At 38.4% G+C, this 15794-nt stretch overlaps 1 protein-coding gene across 3 annotated transcripts in view; it reads left to right on the top strand.

Annotated features, from left to right (window-relative positions):
• Positions 1-15794, top strand: part of GRM5 (glutamate metabotropic receptor 5) — a 419830-nt gene that overhangs the window by 186476 nt on the left and 217560 nt on the right. The window lies entirely within an intron of this gene.

Here is a 15794-nt window from a genome sequence, read left to right on the forward strand (position 1 = left end):
CGTTCTTACCCTGCTGCTCTCCATCCTTCCTTTCCTCCGGATCCTGAACTCAATCATCTCATGGTCACCTATCCTAACATAGACTGTGGGAAACCTAGATTTAATTCCTCCTTCTCTGAAGGATTTCAGCTCCCTCCCTTGCTATCTGCCACCTTTCAGGCAAGTGCCCTAGTTACCTGGCACTTGCCTGCAGGTTATTCTGCCTGAGGATGGGAGAGGAGAGTGGCAGGGTGGGAGAGTGGCAGTTAACTTAATTGCCAGAGAAAGAGAGAGAGTGAGAGTGAGTATGTGTAAGTGGGGGCAAGCATAGTGGTTGGGGCACTTACTGGTACCTGGGAGTAAGAAGGCCATGGTTTTGGTCCTTGCTACCAGTATTATTTCTGAATTTTGTACAAAATTGTCACTGGATTAAATACAAACAGTCTAGAACTGAGGACTCTACCTTCACTGGGAAGTCCCCTAACCACCAGCTCCCACTCCTTTTGGCTCAGTGAATTTGCCCTTCTTTTGTGGTCCGTAGCACAGATTCATCAGAAGGAGTGAAGAATGTTCTGCCTGTAGTTTGGGGATTAAACACTCTCTAGTGAACTGGAAGATGTGGGCTGAAGAAGGAATTGTACCCCATCTGGCTGAGGAAGGAACTGTACCATGGTATCCTAATTCTAGACAAGCATGCTAGCCAATGAGAGAATAATGAGGGGAGTACTCAACAATTCCTCCTCCTTCCATTTAAAAAGATACTACTAGTATCTTGGTACTACTTTTAAAAGTGCCATTAAAAAGCTACTACTACAATGGCTTGGTGCATTGTGTTAGGGGTGAATTAAGCTCTTTCTAGATTCAGGTGCAAGCTAGATCCCACGCTGGTCAGACGGAGCAGTTTTGAGTATGTACAGAAATACAATTCCAGAGGCCTTCAAAACTTAAAAGTAAAAAGAAAGGAACCTCTGTATTTAAATATTGAAATTCTACATGAATCCACATGAGGATCCTATGTCCTTTCTTGTTACTCTTTTCAGTTAGTCTCTGAAGTGCCATCCTCTCCTACTTTCTGCCTGACTTCAGACTACTTACCTCTGTGTCCTTTATTGGATCTGCTCTTAACCAGTTTTTGCTGTGGAACAATTTGCTTGTATATATGCTAATTATCTCTCAGTCAAGGTTATTTCACTGTTATTATCTATCTTGTTTCAATGTCAACATTTCAGTTTTTAAAAGAACCATATACTAGAGAATTCATAGAATTGCAAGTCTGGAAAACTGTTAACCAGCACCTTCTTAACATTCAACCAAATACTGGGCCACATATAAGGGCAATTTCTTCCTCCTACACAATTCATCTTAAGCACCACTAATATCTCCCAAGAACCTTTCCTATTATCCTCTTCAAGATCTTTTGACAAACATGTCTGTGAAATACAAAGCTTTGTCTCCTACTTGTCACTCTGGATATGTGCAGAGTCCTGTAAAGTCTCACTGCTACATTTAGTCTCACAATTCAAATCAGGAGAATTATGAAATTCAAACTCTCAGAATTGAGACATTAAATAAGGATGTCTTCAGTCAGTTAAACATAAGGTTTTCACCAAATAATTAGTTTGGAGATTCCCAGTCAGTGTCTGCAAAGGCATTAAAAATGCCTAATGTTATTTTAAAAAGTTAAATGCTTGAATGATTATTGTATAATATATGACTTTTGGCCATTAAGGTCATATCTACATTATGGTCTCACCTCTCCCAGAGATGTTAGCTATTGATCATATCCCACAAACACACTTCTTGTTGCATATAGTAGCCACCCATCAATCCTCTGGATCATGGTGTACATATAAGCGGTCTAGTCAGATGCCTGAAGAATCTGTTTGTGGCTGACAAGCTGAATTTGAGAGTGACTCAGCTTATAACAAGTTTCACAGATGCATGTGTTGTCTGAGCTGAAGTCCAAGTTTACAGCATGCTGCTGTCTCCTTTCTTCCTTTGCTTCCATCCTCTGGATCAAAGCCTCTTCATGCTGAACTGCACCCAGTGCCAGATGTTCCCTCTAGATCACTGCATATGGTATGCCCCAAAATGCAGTGGTAAAGCCATCCAGAGGATGTCCTCAAGACATTAATCTTCAGTGTTTTTGGGAGCTGGAGGAAATTTACTCAAGGTCTCCAGAGTCCTTCTTAACCCTGGACCATAATTCTTCATGTTGAGTGACTTCTGCTGCTGCTTAAGTACTACAGTAAAAGGAGCTGACATCAATCAATCCTTGCATAAAAGCTACAAGCTATGTAGGAGAGTTCAAAACTGATAATGTAAATGTAAAGCCAACAGGTATCCAGGCCCCAGTTTAAAACAATATGTAGCCATTAGGGCTGTGTGAAACTTTGGTCCCTGATTCAATTTGGTGGAGATTCGGCCCTTTAATCTTTCCGAATTGTTTCGGAGAGATTCGGGAAGATTCAATGATTCAGACATAGACATAGCTTTAAATGTTTTTTCTACATACCTCAAGGTACCAGGGAGCTTGTGAATGCTGAGATGCTGGGGCAGATGGAGCATCCCATGGGAGCACAGGGTGGGGCTCCCCAGCGCGTTCAGCTGCAGACGCAGAAGTGGAAAAGAAGCACTTCCAGTCTACTTCCCGGTCCACTAGGGATTGTGGTGGGGGGGTCCCCCTGTGCCCCACCCAGCTTGACGACTTGTGCCTCCTGGGTCTGGGGGGGGGCACCCAGGGTCCCCCTCCAGCTGGTCTCTGATCCAGGGGAGCATGGGGGAGCCCCCTGTGTGCTTGGCAGCAGACCCGGAAGTGGACTGGAAGTATGCATGCTCCTTTGGGTTGCTCCATCCACCCCAGCATCGCAGCGTTCACAAGCCATGCCTGGTACCTTCAGGTATGTAGAAAAAACATTTAAAGCTGTGTCCATGGCTGAATCGCTCATTCTCTGAATCAGCATCAAATCCTCAGATTCGGATTAATCTGAATCGAATCAGGGACAGTGATTTGAATTAACAAATTGAATCACTGTCCCCAATTCAGCCTAAATCCAAATCAGAATTAAATACAGCCGATTTTGCACACCCCTAGTAGCCATGGTATAACCCAGCTATCAAAAGGATTTAAGGGTGCTTACAGATGTTACACTTAGAAGCTGGATCAGGGAAAAGAATGGCCTCCTGCTCTAACATAGTTCACCCATGTTCAGACCTTACACATAGATCCTTAGTTAGGTCAAAATTGCTAAACTACCAAACTGTACAAATGTTCCCTGATGCACTAATTAGGCACAGGCTGGACTGAATGTACACATTCAGAGTGCATCCCCAGGGCTAAGAAAGCCAAGTTGTTTGCCCCAGCCCTAGGTAGGGTTGTACTTTTTCTTTGTCTCCCCCTGGCCAGGCTATTTTTAACCCTCTGTACCTCGCACTGCCAGATGGACAAACCCCACCCCACTGGACAGCCAGTCCTCTGCCCCTTGGTCCTCCAATCCCACAAACCCCCTTGTGGACCCACTACCCTCCTCTGATTCTTCCCACCTCTTCCCCAACCCTCATTTATTTAAATCAGGCTCCCAGCATAAGCAAATGTCTAGAAAACCAACATGGGATCACTCTTGGTGCCAGTTTTACAGATGTGCGCCAGCATTGAGAGCCTGATCAAAGTAAGATGGGATGGAGGGAGGATCAGACAGAATTGGGGGAGCTAGCAAGTCCACAGGGAGGTTGGTGGGATTGGAGAGGCTCTTTTGCCCCCAGCCAGGCTATTTATTTTTAGCTCCCCTTTCTGCTCCCAGATGGACAATTCCCCCTGCAGATCCACAAACCTCCCCCACAGTCCTGCTAGCACCCTGATTCTGCCACCCCCGCCCCCACCATAGTCCCACTAGCCCCCACTCCTTCCACCCTAAGTTAACCAGAACTTTACCAGAAGATGCAATGTGTTAGTTTGTTCCGCTCTGCAGTATCTGTATATATTGAATGCTTCAGCAGGCTTTTTGGCACTTCTATCTAATAGCTGATTCAATTTTGGAGGCAAAGCTTTCTCAGTTTATGGTACTTGGTTGGGGAAATTCACTTTCACAGAAGAAGAGCCACCTCTAGAGTCTGTTCACATTTAAGAAATGCTTCAACCCTTTTGATGAAACATTTCTTCCATGAGAGGAGCAATACTTACAACTCTGAGATGCGGCTTTACTCCAAACATAAATATATATATAAATATATATATATATTTCTAACAAAAACTGTTTCTGGAAGACCTCAAAAGAAGGACAGCCAGAGATTTTGGAATTCACTAAGAACTTTGCTATTACTCATAATATTATGTGGATGTATTCAGATACTAAGGAAGATGTGGGGCATATGTAAAAGATAAATATCTGAGAGAGAGAGACAAACACCAAAAAACAGGAAGTACTGATCATTGTTAATATCTTTAGACTTCAAATAAGAAAAGGAGTCAGGGATGCCAGCATATTTATGCAAAAGCTGTCAAGCCTGAAATCTTATACTAGACACCAGCACAACAGAGGACTTTAATTAGCATTCAGGGGACAAGGGAATTACCAAGCTGTAGTTAAAGTCGGTTAAAAAAGTGGATCAAAGGTGACCAGACTTCAAGGAAATTTATAGAAATAATTCCTGTGCAGAGAATCTCAGTAAACAGAAGTGATTTAATGAATCTTTCTATATAAGCTGTGAAGTGAGAATTTTAAAAGGAACCAAAAGCAAGGTACTTTTAACTGTGGAACTGGGTCATCATTCCTTCAGGGAGAAGGGATTTTTTTTTTTTTAATTAAAGAAGCCAACAGAAAATGTCCAGTTTTACCTGTGAGCTGAGAAGTAGATAATGATAAGATATTTTAATTTAATTAACTACAATTGACATAGTATGTTTTGTTTAGTATAAGTAATAACTCATTAGTTATTTGAGTTTAATACATGAAGACAATTATGATTTAAAAGTAGGCATCACTAATTAGGCAGAGCAAGATTTTTTTCTATGAATCTTTTTGTTTAAAAATGTTGATCAGTCAAAACTGAAACTTTTTAGTTTTTAGCGTTTTTAGAAAATAGGTTTTTAGAAAACTTCTTAGAAAATAGGTTTCAATGAATTTCTTGACTTGGAAAAAAAAATGAGGAGGTTTGTAAACTGTCAAAATGCTTCATTTCAACATGTTAAAAATGAAAAAATTGTGGATTTCTCATTTATAATTTTCATTCATTCTAGATTTAAAATCTAAGTACATTAAAGTTAAATTGAAATAATCTCAAAATGAAATATTTTTCAAATTATCAAAAGAAAAGATTTCCTTTTACTTGAACTGATTTTTTTGCACATTTTTGACTCACTAATTTTGTGATTTTGATTTTTTGTCCTGATTTAGGCGAATAAACACTTTTAATATCTCAAAAATATTCACAGGAAAGGAAAACAGTTTCCTTCCCAGCTCTACAATGTAGGACATTTTCTAGCTCATATTCTCAATGCTTATGCATATAAACAATTGATTTTTATTGTGTTAATTAATGCATGGAAGCCCCAATTAAAACTGAGTCCCCTTTTATGGTAAGGTCTGTGCAAACACTAGAAAATTTCTCTTTTCCAAAGATCATATGAGCAATACCTCCTCATACATCACAGCACCATTGTGGACAGTTCAATACTAGAATACCCCACCTTTTGATGTTAACATCACATTTCTACAGATTGATCTTGAAGGTGTCCTTGAATATCTTGTTTTGCCCCACCTCTAGAGTGGTGACCATCAATGAGTTGGAAGTACAGGACCTGTTTTGGGAGTCAATTGTCAGGCATCCTTAGGATATGTCCTGTACAACAGAGCTTGTGCCATATAAACATGGCTTCAACGCGTATGGTGTTTGCTTCAGCCAGTAAGATAGTGTTCATTCTTCTGTCCTTCCAATGGATATGGAGGATTTTCCAAAGACATCATTGATAGTAGTGTTCCAAAACATTCAGGTGTTTCTGAATTGTCATCCAAGTTTCACACCCATACAACAGGATAGAGATGACTACAGCCTGGTAGATGTTTGTTTTGGGTACTAACGTCATTGAAGCCATCATTTTGGAGATGTCAAAAAACAGCAGTGGCAGTTTTTATCTGGTGTTGAAAATCATTATCTGTGTTTATTTTTTTAAGATAGGTAGGGGAAATGCTCAATATTCTCAAAGGACTGCCCTCCAAGTGCTAAAATACTGCTAAAGCAAGTACTAAATGACTGTGCAGTAACAACTGCACAGTCGGGCACTCATGTAGAAATGCCCAGTGAGTCCAAGCATTTCATATGCTTCACAGAAGCAATTAAGAGTGACCTGGCACTCTTCAATTGAGTGGGCACACATGACTGACAATCATTAACATATTGAAGATCAGTAATGGAGGTGTGGGTTGTCTTGATTTGGAACATAAACAACTGGTGCAGAGATTTCCACACATGCAATACTGGATCTTGACTCCAGCAGTGTCATGTCATTGGGTGCTAACTATGAGCAATGAGATATGGAATAGCTGGAATATAGATGGAAAAGAATTGAGTATTGATGCAATCACATATCCATACTTGACTACAGTTCTAATAGTAAAGAGGTCTGTTTCTGAGCCATTGCTTAGGACAGTTACTGTCATGTTATGAAAAAGTCTGATAATAGTAACACATTTTGGTGGGTATCCAGATCTCATCAAGATCTTCCATAGGCAGGACTCTGTTGACTGAATCAAAGGCCTTAGTCAGGTCAGTAAAGGCCATGTAAAGATCTTGGTGTTGCTTGCTACACCTCTACTGCAGCTTTCTAGCAATAACAATCATACTTACTGTATTTCTGAATGGTCTGAAACCATTGGTTTGAGACTGGCATGTCTCAAGTCAGTGGGCAGCTGTTCATGTTTCTAGATTTTCATAATAACAACATGTAGTTGGTGAGAGAGGTTGTTTTTCTACCTTGCTTATAAATTTCAGCTGGTATTCCATCAGGACCACATGCTTCATTGTTCTTCATCTGCTTAATGGTTTTCAAAGTCTCTTCATAAGTTGATAGATCTGCAAAGTAGACTTTATTGAGGTGCTGTGGAATGGCTTCGGTGGTCAAATGATCCTTTCAACATGTATTGATGGTGGAGTTATTTTTAAGGAGTGTTATTTCACCTTTGAACATCAGATGGAAGGTGCCTTGTGTACTTGGTCCACAGATAGCTTTGGTTGCCCTAAAGAAACTATGCATGTCATGCCTGTCAGCAAATTTTTGAATCTCTTTTGCTTTGTCCTCCTACCACTTATTCTTTTGCTCTCAAATTTTCCTCTGGATCTTGGCTTTAATGTGGCTATAAGCAGCTTGATTCAGTTTGGAGCTGATGTCATTCTGGCAAGATATGAAGGCTCTCTTTTTCCTGTCAATGACAGCTTGAATTTCACTGTCTTCTCATTAAACCAGTCCTGATGTTTCTTTGTGGAGAAGCCTAGATAGTTTTCACATGACCTATAGATGCCTATCCTGAGGCTCTCCCATTGATCAATAGTGTCAAGATCAGGGAGGTTGGAAAGTTTCTCAGTGAGGAACTGCCAGACACAATCACTTTTAACAGGTTCTTACAAGCACTTTATATTGAGCTTCTACTTTGCTTGCTTCTTTTGTTGATGTTGTTTTGTGGTGAAATGAGTGGAACATGTCAAATGATAATCCATCCAGCAGTCATCTGTGCTGGTCATTGCTCTGGTGACATGGATGTTTGACAGTCCCAGGCACACACTATGCCATAGTCAATGAAGGGCCTTGTTTTGAGCAGGGGTGCACCCATCATGTTTTCTAATTGCTATTTTGGAGGAATAAACAGTTCAATGATGACATTAAGTTCCAACTCTTCCTTAGAATGGTACTTAGAAGAATCAAGAAACAGGACAGTCAAGAAAATCTGTTGATGCAAAAAGCCTCAATGAACTGGGAAGGAATATAGAAAAGGCACAGTCTCTGCTTGCATTAATGTGGAAGTTTTATCTACAGTGCCACTGACTTAAAATCATACGAGTTTATCTTCTGTAAATGCAGAAAACTTAAAGAAGGTGAAAGGGAATGTAGTATAATGAATACGGCATCAAGAAACAAGGGTTCTTGTCCCAACTCTGTGTCACTAACTTCAGCTCTCTGTGCCCGTTTGCCCTATCATCATTCTCCATCTTGACACATCCTGTAAAAGTAACCAACTTTGCAGGAAATCATATCTTTTAAAATCTGTTACAAAGCATGTAGCAACATTGTTAAGAAACAAAAGCCATTATCCTCATTTTCAAAAGCTTTAACTCTTCTGTGGAACTGAGTGCCTGCAACAGCCTTATGAGCAGTGACCTTGGTTTTCTCCAATAAAAAAAATCCCCAATTTTCTGATTAAAAAAAGTAACCCAAAATCCACATTTTTCTATGATCAAAATGAAACACCACTAATATATATTATATATAGTTACATAGATAATAGTAGGTATATAATATATATTAGTGATGCTTCATATAATATATATATATATATTGTGTGTGTGTGTGTGTGTATATATATATATATATATTAGTGATGCTTCGTTTTAATCATGGGAAAATGTGGATTTGGGGTTAGAATTGGAGTTCTATAGTTTCTCCAAATTTACCCCAGCTATGCTGAATTTGGCCCAGCAGGCTTAGTTTGTTAGAGATGAGCCTTATCAGAGAAAATCCTCAGGAAATGAAGAAAACAAATATAACAACAATAGACAGTGACTAAAATGTCTCACAGGATACAGCTCATAGAGTTATCAAAATACTAACTAGCAGCAGAGGATAATTAAAGAGGAAAAGCCCAAACTTAAAATAATTCCTATGCAATGAGATGGAGATCAGCACTGTAGTTAGAGCTAGAAAGACATGTTGAAATGGTATGCTTTTTTTTCTGGCACAAAATAGAGATTTGTTGAAAGCATGAAGCAAGACTATAATTGATGAAAATTCACTTAGAAAGAAAAACTGGGAAAATGCATTTTGATAAGTTTACACAATGACTTTTTGTTTCGGGCACTTCCACGATTGTAAACATTTAAAAAAAATAGAAAGCAGAATGAAACACAAACCAATTTTTTTTTCCCCTCTAAGCTTTATTTCATATGAAATTAAAAAAAAAAAAAATTGGTGGGGAGAAGAGAAAGGGACAGGGGTTATCTTATTTGAGGATGAAAAATGATGAAATCACAGCATATTCTATGAAACGAAAAGCTTTGTTTCTACCAGCTTTCAGTAAAGCCTCAAATATATTGGAAGCAATACAGTTTTATATTCCCTCCTTCATTTGGCCTTCTCATGTATAATGTACACAGACCAGGAAGAGGACAGTGATCTTAGTAAAGCGACTGTGGCTGTCCTGAGTCTGCTTGGCTTCTGTGATCGCTGTTCAAAAGTGAGCACCTTAAATGATTCCCTTTACAGAAGAGAATGGGTAGGCCTGTTTCACCAAGACATTATTTATATGGGGCTGATGGCTGTGCCTCAGTGTTCTCCACATCAGCATGTTCGAGTGCTGGACACGTGAAGGTAGGGAGAGGCCACTCTGAGGCTGTGTATACCTGTACAGCTCAAGGCAGTAGCATGTAGGAATAAATACCGAACCTACCTCTCTATCTATTAGCTCTGGAACCAAAACAACGTACCTGTGCGGGTGTGGCGCTGTGCTAGGGTAATGAATCCTGTTTCTCAGCTAAGTTAATTAATGCAGAATGAACACTATTCAATCAGTAGCATGCAGAAAACAAACTTGAGTATCTGCTTGGCACTCTTTTGTACCCTAGAAATATACGGTCTGTGGCACCCACTTCACTGTGATGATAATAAGTTAATTCTGGGTGCATTTACATGTGCAATGAATACATCTGAATAAACTCTGGCACAATTTGAGACAAAGTAAACCAATCCTAACTTCACCATCTACACGTGCATTTAAGCACAGTAATTTATTCTGCCATCAGATAGAACCTATGTATGACAGGACTACCTTATGCCAGAGTAAATTAATCTACTGTGCCCTAATTGTGGCATGTGTGTAGATGGTGACGCTTTACTGTGAAGTAAATTAGTCTATTGCACACTCAAGCGTATGTGTAGATGCACCCTCTGAGTCCTAGAGAGTCTTGTAATGAACTCTGCATCACTCGTCTATCTCCCCTGGAATATTCTAGTTTATACTGTGGCTATAACACAGAAAGCATCTCAGAGCAAGAGGGTCTGGTAGCACCACTACCTGTCAAAAAACATTAAGGTGTGTCCTGTGTTTCCAGGACAACCCGTTATCATATTGGAGAGTCCCCTTCCAGCAGCCCCACCATATTTTTAGAGTATCTGCATGATGCATATAACCTTGTTCAATGGATATCCTTTCTGTAATTATTCAATGTCTCATCACTCCCCTTCAGACTGATAATTACTGGGGAGAGAGGAGAGGAACGCATGTGGTATCTTTTCTATGAAGAACTAACAAAATGTTTGCTGGTGTTAAGTTTTCTAACCCAGTAGGTTTTAGCTCTCTAACGGGAAGCTTAACCATTTAATTAAGAAAACCTATTTAAGTGTATATCTTGAGATCTGCTGAGAACTAACTAAAATATTTAGTTGATTATTTCTGACCTAGCTGTATAGTACTACAGCTGAACAGGAAGCTTGTGAAATAAATGTTTACCACAGCAGTGTATTTACATGCAAACTAAAAAAGAATATAAAATCTAGTGAAAGAAAGATGAGCCTATTTTTCAGACATATTTAAGTGTCTAATGATGCAGATAAGTACATAGCAGGATTAACAAAATTTCCAGGCAGGTTGACTTCTATTCCCATTGACTTTATGACATTAAACATTATAGCTATGGCTAAGCCTCAAAGGCATCATGAAATCACAGAAGTTGGATGAAAAAATCCATTAGGTATCAGTATACTTTCTAACTGTTTCCCAACAAGTAATGAAGTTTCTATTTGGGAGGCTGTTCTGCACCTTAACATCCTTGACTTTCTGGAAGAGTGTCTTGATAGCCAGCTAGTATATTCAGTTTTTATAATTTTATTCCACTTTTCCCACTTGCACATACAACAATATGCATGTTTAGCTCTTTACAAATATATTCTGCAAGTTGCTGGACTCCATTCACTCTCACCAAAGCCAGTGAAAAGATGTGTGGCTAAATTCCCTGGACTGTTGGAAATTTCCACCAGCAATTTTAATCTGATTTAATCTAGAAGGATTTGTCTGTGCTCTGCAGGTCCTGACTACAGAAACAGTAGTAGTTCTTTCTGGCTAAAGAAAAAAAACCCTCTGTGACAGGTAGAATTACTGCTATCAAATTATTGCTGCTAAATAAATGCCATAATATGTCTCTTGAACCTCATTTTACCTTTCTATTCTTTTCTCTATGAATTTTCACTCCACAGTGTTTTGGGTTCTCTCCAGTGTCTCTATCAATATTATACCTCGAACTTCTCAAATGTCCCTGCTCTAGTTCACATTCACTGAATTTAATTTGAAAAGCAGACATACTCCTGGCAGCAATTTGCATTTACAGATTATGATAAATAGCAATATATTAATTCATATGGCTCTACCAAAATTCTGTTGGCATAAAACATGCAGCTTTACATTTCATTTGGCTTTCTTTATTACTGTGTATTGGTTTTGTCTATACTGTTAGAAGCAGATGCACTGTATTTTGTTTATTATTTTTAGACCACAGTCTTTGTTGCCTTCCCCTCATAATGCAGAAACAATCTCCGAGATTTGTATTTAAGACAGTTTAATTGGCTCAATTGCTGGTTAGATCTAGTATTTGGAGCAGACTGTAGCTTGTCTGACCTCTTTCTATCAGATTGAAATATTATTATATACTCTCCTATATTAACTTTTATCTGGAAAAAGCACAATCTGTTCTTTTTAAGCTTCTTAATAATTTCTATTCCTGATGCATTCAAGTTGATCTAACAGCTTGTTATCGTTATACAGTAAGTGGTAATGCAAATGTTTTGCATTGAAACAAATTGTAGATCAGAAGCAGGCATAAGTCACTTGGAAGATGTGAACTGAATTACTTTTTATGTTTGCATTGACATATGTGGACAGATTTTGAAAAAGGGCCAGATTTTCAGGTATTCCACACCCAAAATTCAGGCTAGTTCTTTTTTCTTTTTTTTTTTTTCCTTTTCCAGAAAGCTCAACTCCTGGTTGTCTTAAAAATCTATGCCACATTTTTTAAAGTCTTAGTCAGTCAGCAAATCTTATTACAACATTTGTGCCTACATTTTCAACAGAAATGAGGATTCAGTGAACATCTGGTTTATGTCCTAGAACAGAGTCAATTATAATATAGATCTACACTTCAAGAATTTTACTGGAGGTAGAAATTCATTAGGGAAGAAAGAATTAGAATATAAACGACTTTCAGATTCATCTCTATGTGGTGTTCTGTAGATCTTCCAATTGAAATTGATTACAATGAAATAACTACAAATGAATTCCTTCTTTTAGGACTAAGAAGAAAACTTAAAAACTATTTAAAAACCCAGTGAGCGCCCTACCACAGCTGTCATTAAATTGATCCACTGGTTAATTTATCCACTGGTTAATCCTTTTATTCTTCTCCCTAGTCTCCCTTCTGCCTGAGCAACAAACCATCTCCCTGGGGAAGGTGGTGGGTAGGAGCCAAGCACCCTGGGATGCTGGAGGAATGTGCTTCGGCTTCTCAGAAGGAAGCTTATATAGCTTTTTGTTCTCCTGGGAGAAACTCTCTCAGGAGTGATTTAACCCTGGTTGTTTCTGGTTATTTTTCTTTCAGCAAAATTTTTGCTCTGGGAGAAAAATCCTGAATATCTATACATTCATGGTTTCTACTGGGACAGAAGCAATTCTCCCATGAGAAAGTGAATGTCTCTATGTAGCCTGGGTCTCTTGGATAACACCTAGTACAGGTGGGCAGCCCTTTGGTGTTACCAAATTGCATTTCCAAGCTAAGAAGTACATTCCTTATTGAAGTCCATGATTCCATAGTTTTACCATGCATCTCTCTCTCTTTTTACAAACCTCCCAGTTCTTCATCCATGAGGAAAACATGGAAAAGAAACTCTTGATAAAAGTTGTATCCCTTCTGTCCGTCCACCTCCCTTTCTTGAATCTGTATGAGTGTTTGCGTGTGCACAGACACACACACACAGAAACACAAGTTTTCAATGAAAGGGAAATATTACTGTAAGAAAATTCTTATTAATATGCCTTTGCTTCATGAGAAAATCCACCAGAAATTAAAGCCCTTTTTTTTCCACCAAAGACTCTTCATCACCACTACAGTGTAGCTGAAATTAAATATACATACCTCATCAAAACTACTCTACAATTAGGGAATTCAGTATGAATAATTAATTAAGTAGCATTTAATCAGCAATGATCATGACAAGAGCTCCACTGGTAAATTTGTTTGAGTACCTTACTGCAGAGCAGCATTTTGTTTTCAGCAAATCTCTCTCAGGCTTATGCCATGCACTTAGTTTTCCCAGCTGAAAAACTCTGCCACTTTCAGACAGAGAATATCATAATCTCTTTCTTTTTGTTACTGAAAAAACATAACATTTTGGCAAGTGGCCTCATTATTTTGAAGCACTTCCTCTAATTTTTCATGAGGTACTATTTGCTATTTGGCTTAACAAAATCAGTGCATTTTTACAATATAAGCATTTGTTTGACTGTAAAAGAGTTAATGCTCTTATAACAAACTTCAGTGGAATAAATTATACTTTGAATAACTAATCTAGTGTTTTTCATGCTGAAGAGATTCCATTCAGTATGTAAATTTGGACTGTTTGGGAATTTTCTAATTAATTTCTTTTTCACAGAAAAAGCAGTTTTGTGCACGATCAGAATTTCCAATAGGGAAAAGAAAAATTATTTTGCTAAATTTCCTTTTATTTACATCTTGAAAATCCAGGGACACTATTTCATTTTAGGTCAGATTAAATCAAATCAAAAGAGTTTTTTGCTTTTCAACCAAATTCAGTCATTTCATTTTAGGTCCCCTCAATGTGAATTGGTGTGGGGCCAAGCCGCCGAAGGACCTCATGGGCATTATGGTTCATGTGCCTAACGGTCCATTTATGGTCTGGTCTGAATTCCTTTGCCGTGAAGCCTCGTGGTTTTGACTTTTGATGGAACTGAGGCCATAGCTCACAGTAGAAAATGGGGCACCCAAGCTGCAACTCTGATTCTCCTGGGAGAGGAAACACCTCAAGGTGATACAGTTTAATATCCAGAATTACATATTTTGACCTTTTCCAACTCTTTTTTTTCCAGAATTTTTGTGAGAATTTTGATATTTTGACTTCAAATAGAATTGAGCTTTTACATTTCAACAAGCTCTAGTCATACGTGGGAGGAAAAATCGTTTTGTGTTTGGGTACTGGAATACAACTCAGGAATTTTGTGTAGATTTTGAATCTAGCTTTGTATCTCTTTGAAATCACTCCGGACCTCATTTCTTTTTCATAGATCGCAGAAAAATAGGGCTGAAAGAAACTTCAGGAGTCATCAAGTCCAGTCTCTTGAGCAAGACAGGCATATTCTTGTCTAGATAATCCCAGACAAATGTTGCCTGATTTGCCTTTAAATGGAGACAACAACAATTCTTTTTTCTTAAGGTTGGCTCTCCAAATTTTTTATATTGTAAGTTAGAGACAGTTTCCTGTTATGAGTATGTACAGTGCCTCATACAAGAGGGCTCCTAGCCTCTGTCATAATGATAAAATTCCTATAGCACATGTAACCTGATATACAAAGGGTTCTATGCCTTGCCCAAGAATACAAAGGTAGATAGTGAAGGAGACAGGATGAGACTAAGGAGTACAAACTCCCAGATCCAACTCTAACCTCTTAATTATCATTTTTTTTCCCTCTGGTCGATACTTCAATGTATTTCTGTCTGAGTTTTCAGTAGGCTTGGCAGCAACAGACTCCTTTAAGGGGAGATTTGAAAGAGGATAACAAGGTGGATGTTTTTGTAGATGTTCTAGGGAGTTCATCCCTTGTGTTTGATTCATCCCATGGCAGGGCAAAAAACATGACAATCCTCTCTCGTGGTTTGGATTAGGATTCTCCTTTAAATTCAAAGAAACAAGCAAGCACGGATTCATGACTGCTGTGATCCTAGTCTTTAGTTCTGCCATGTGCAGAGTCCCCCAGAGAAGAGTCTTTTTATCACAGGACCATTCTCACTGTTTTACAGGCTGTGTGAGATTAAATTAAACATCATTATGGTTCAGATTCTATTATGCAAATGGTCACATCCTGACTAATACTCATTTTATTTAAATTCTGAATATTGCCTTGTAAAACAAAAACATTCTGAATGCTGAGTTTTTACCTTTTACAAAATACCAGGAAACTTCAAAGAATTGAGCTAATAGAGGCAGTGTAACCAAATCAGAAGGAAGTGTATAGCTCCATGGTTTATAAACTTTTTGACATAAGTTTTATCTGGTCTCTCTCAAAAAAAGTAAAAAAAAAAAAAAAATTATTTAGCGGTGCTTTGTTAATATCAATAATCTGACCTTTAACTAGGGATGATAAACTATTAACAAATGTGATCGCGATTAGTTACACAATTAAAAAATAAGTCACAATTCATCACAATTTTAATTGCACAGCTAAAAACTCAAAACGGCACAGAAAAACTCAGTTTTGCAAAATTATAGTTACTTTGTATGGTTGGGGGGTGGCTGTGGGGGGATTTGTGAAGGTGTGTGGGAGGCTGTGGGT

This window comes from Alligator sinensis, unplaced genomic scaffold (assembly GCF_000455745.1).
Source record: "Alligator sinensis unplaced genomic scaffold, ASM45574v1 scaffold532_1, whole genome shotgun sequence".
NCBI lineage: Eukaryota > Metazoa > Chordata > Crocodylia > Alligatoridae > Alligator > Alligator sinensis.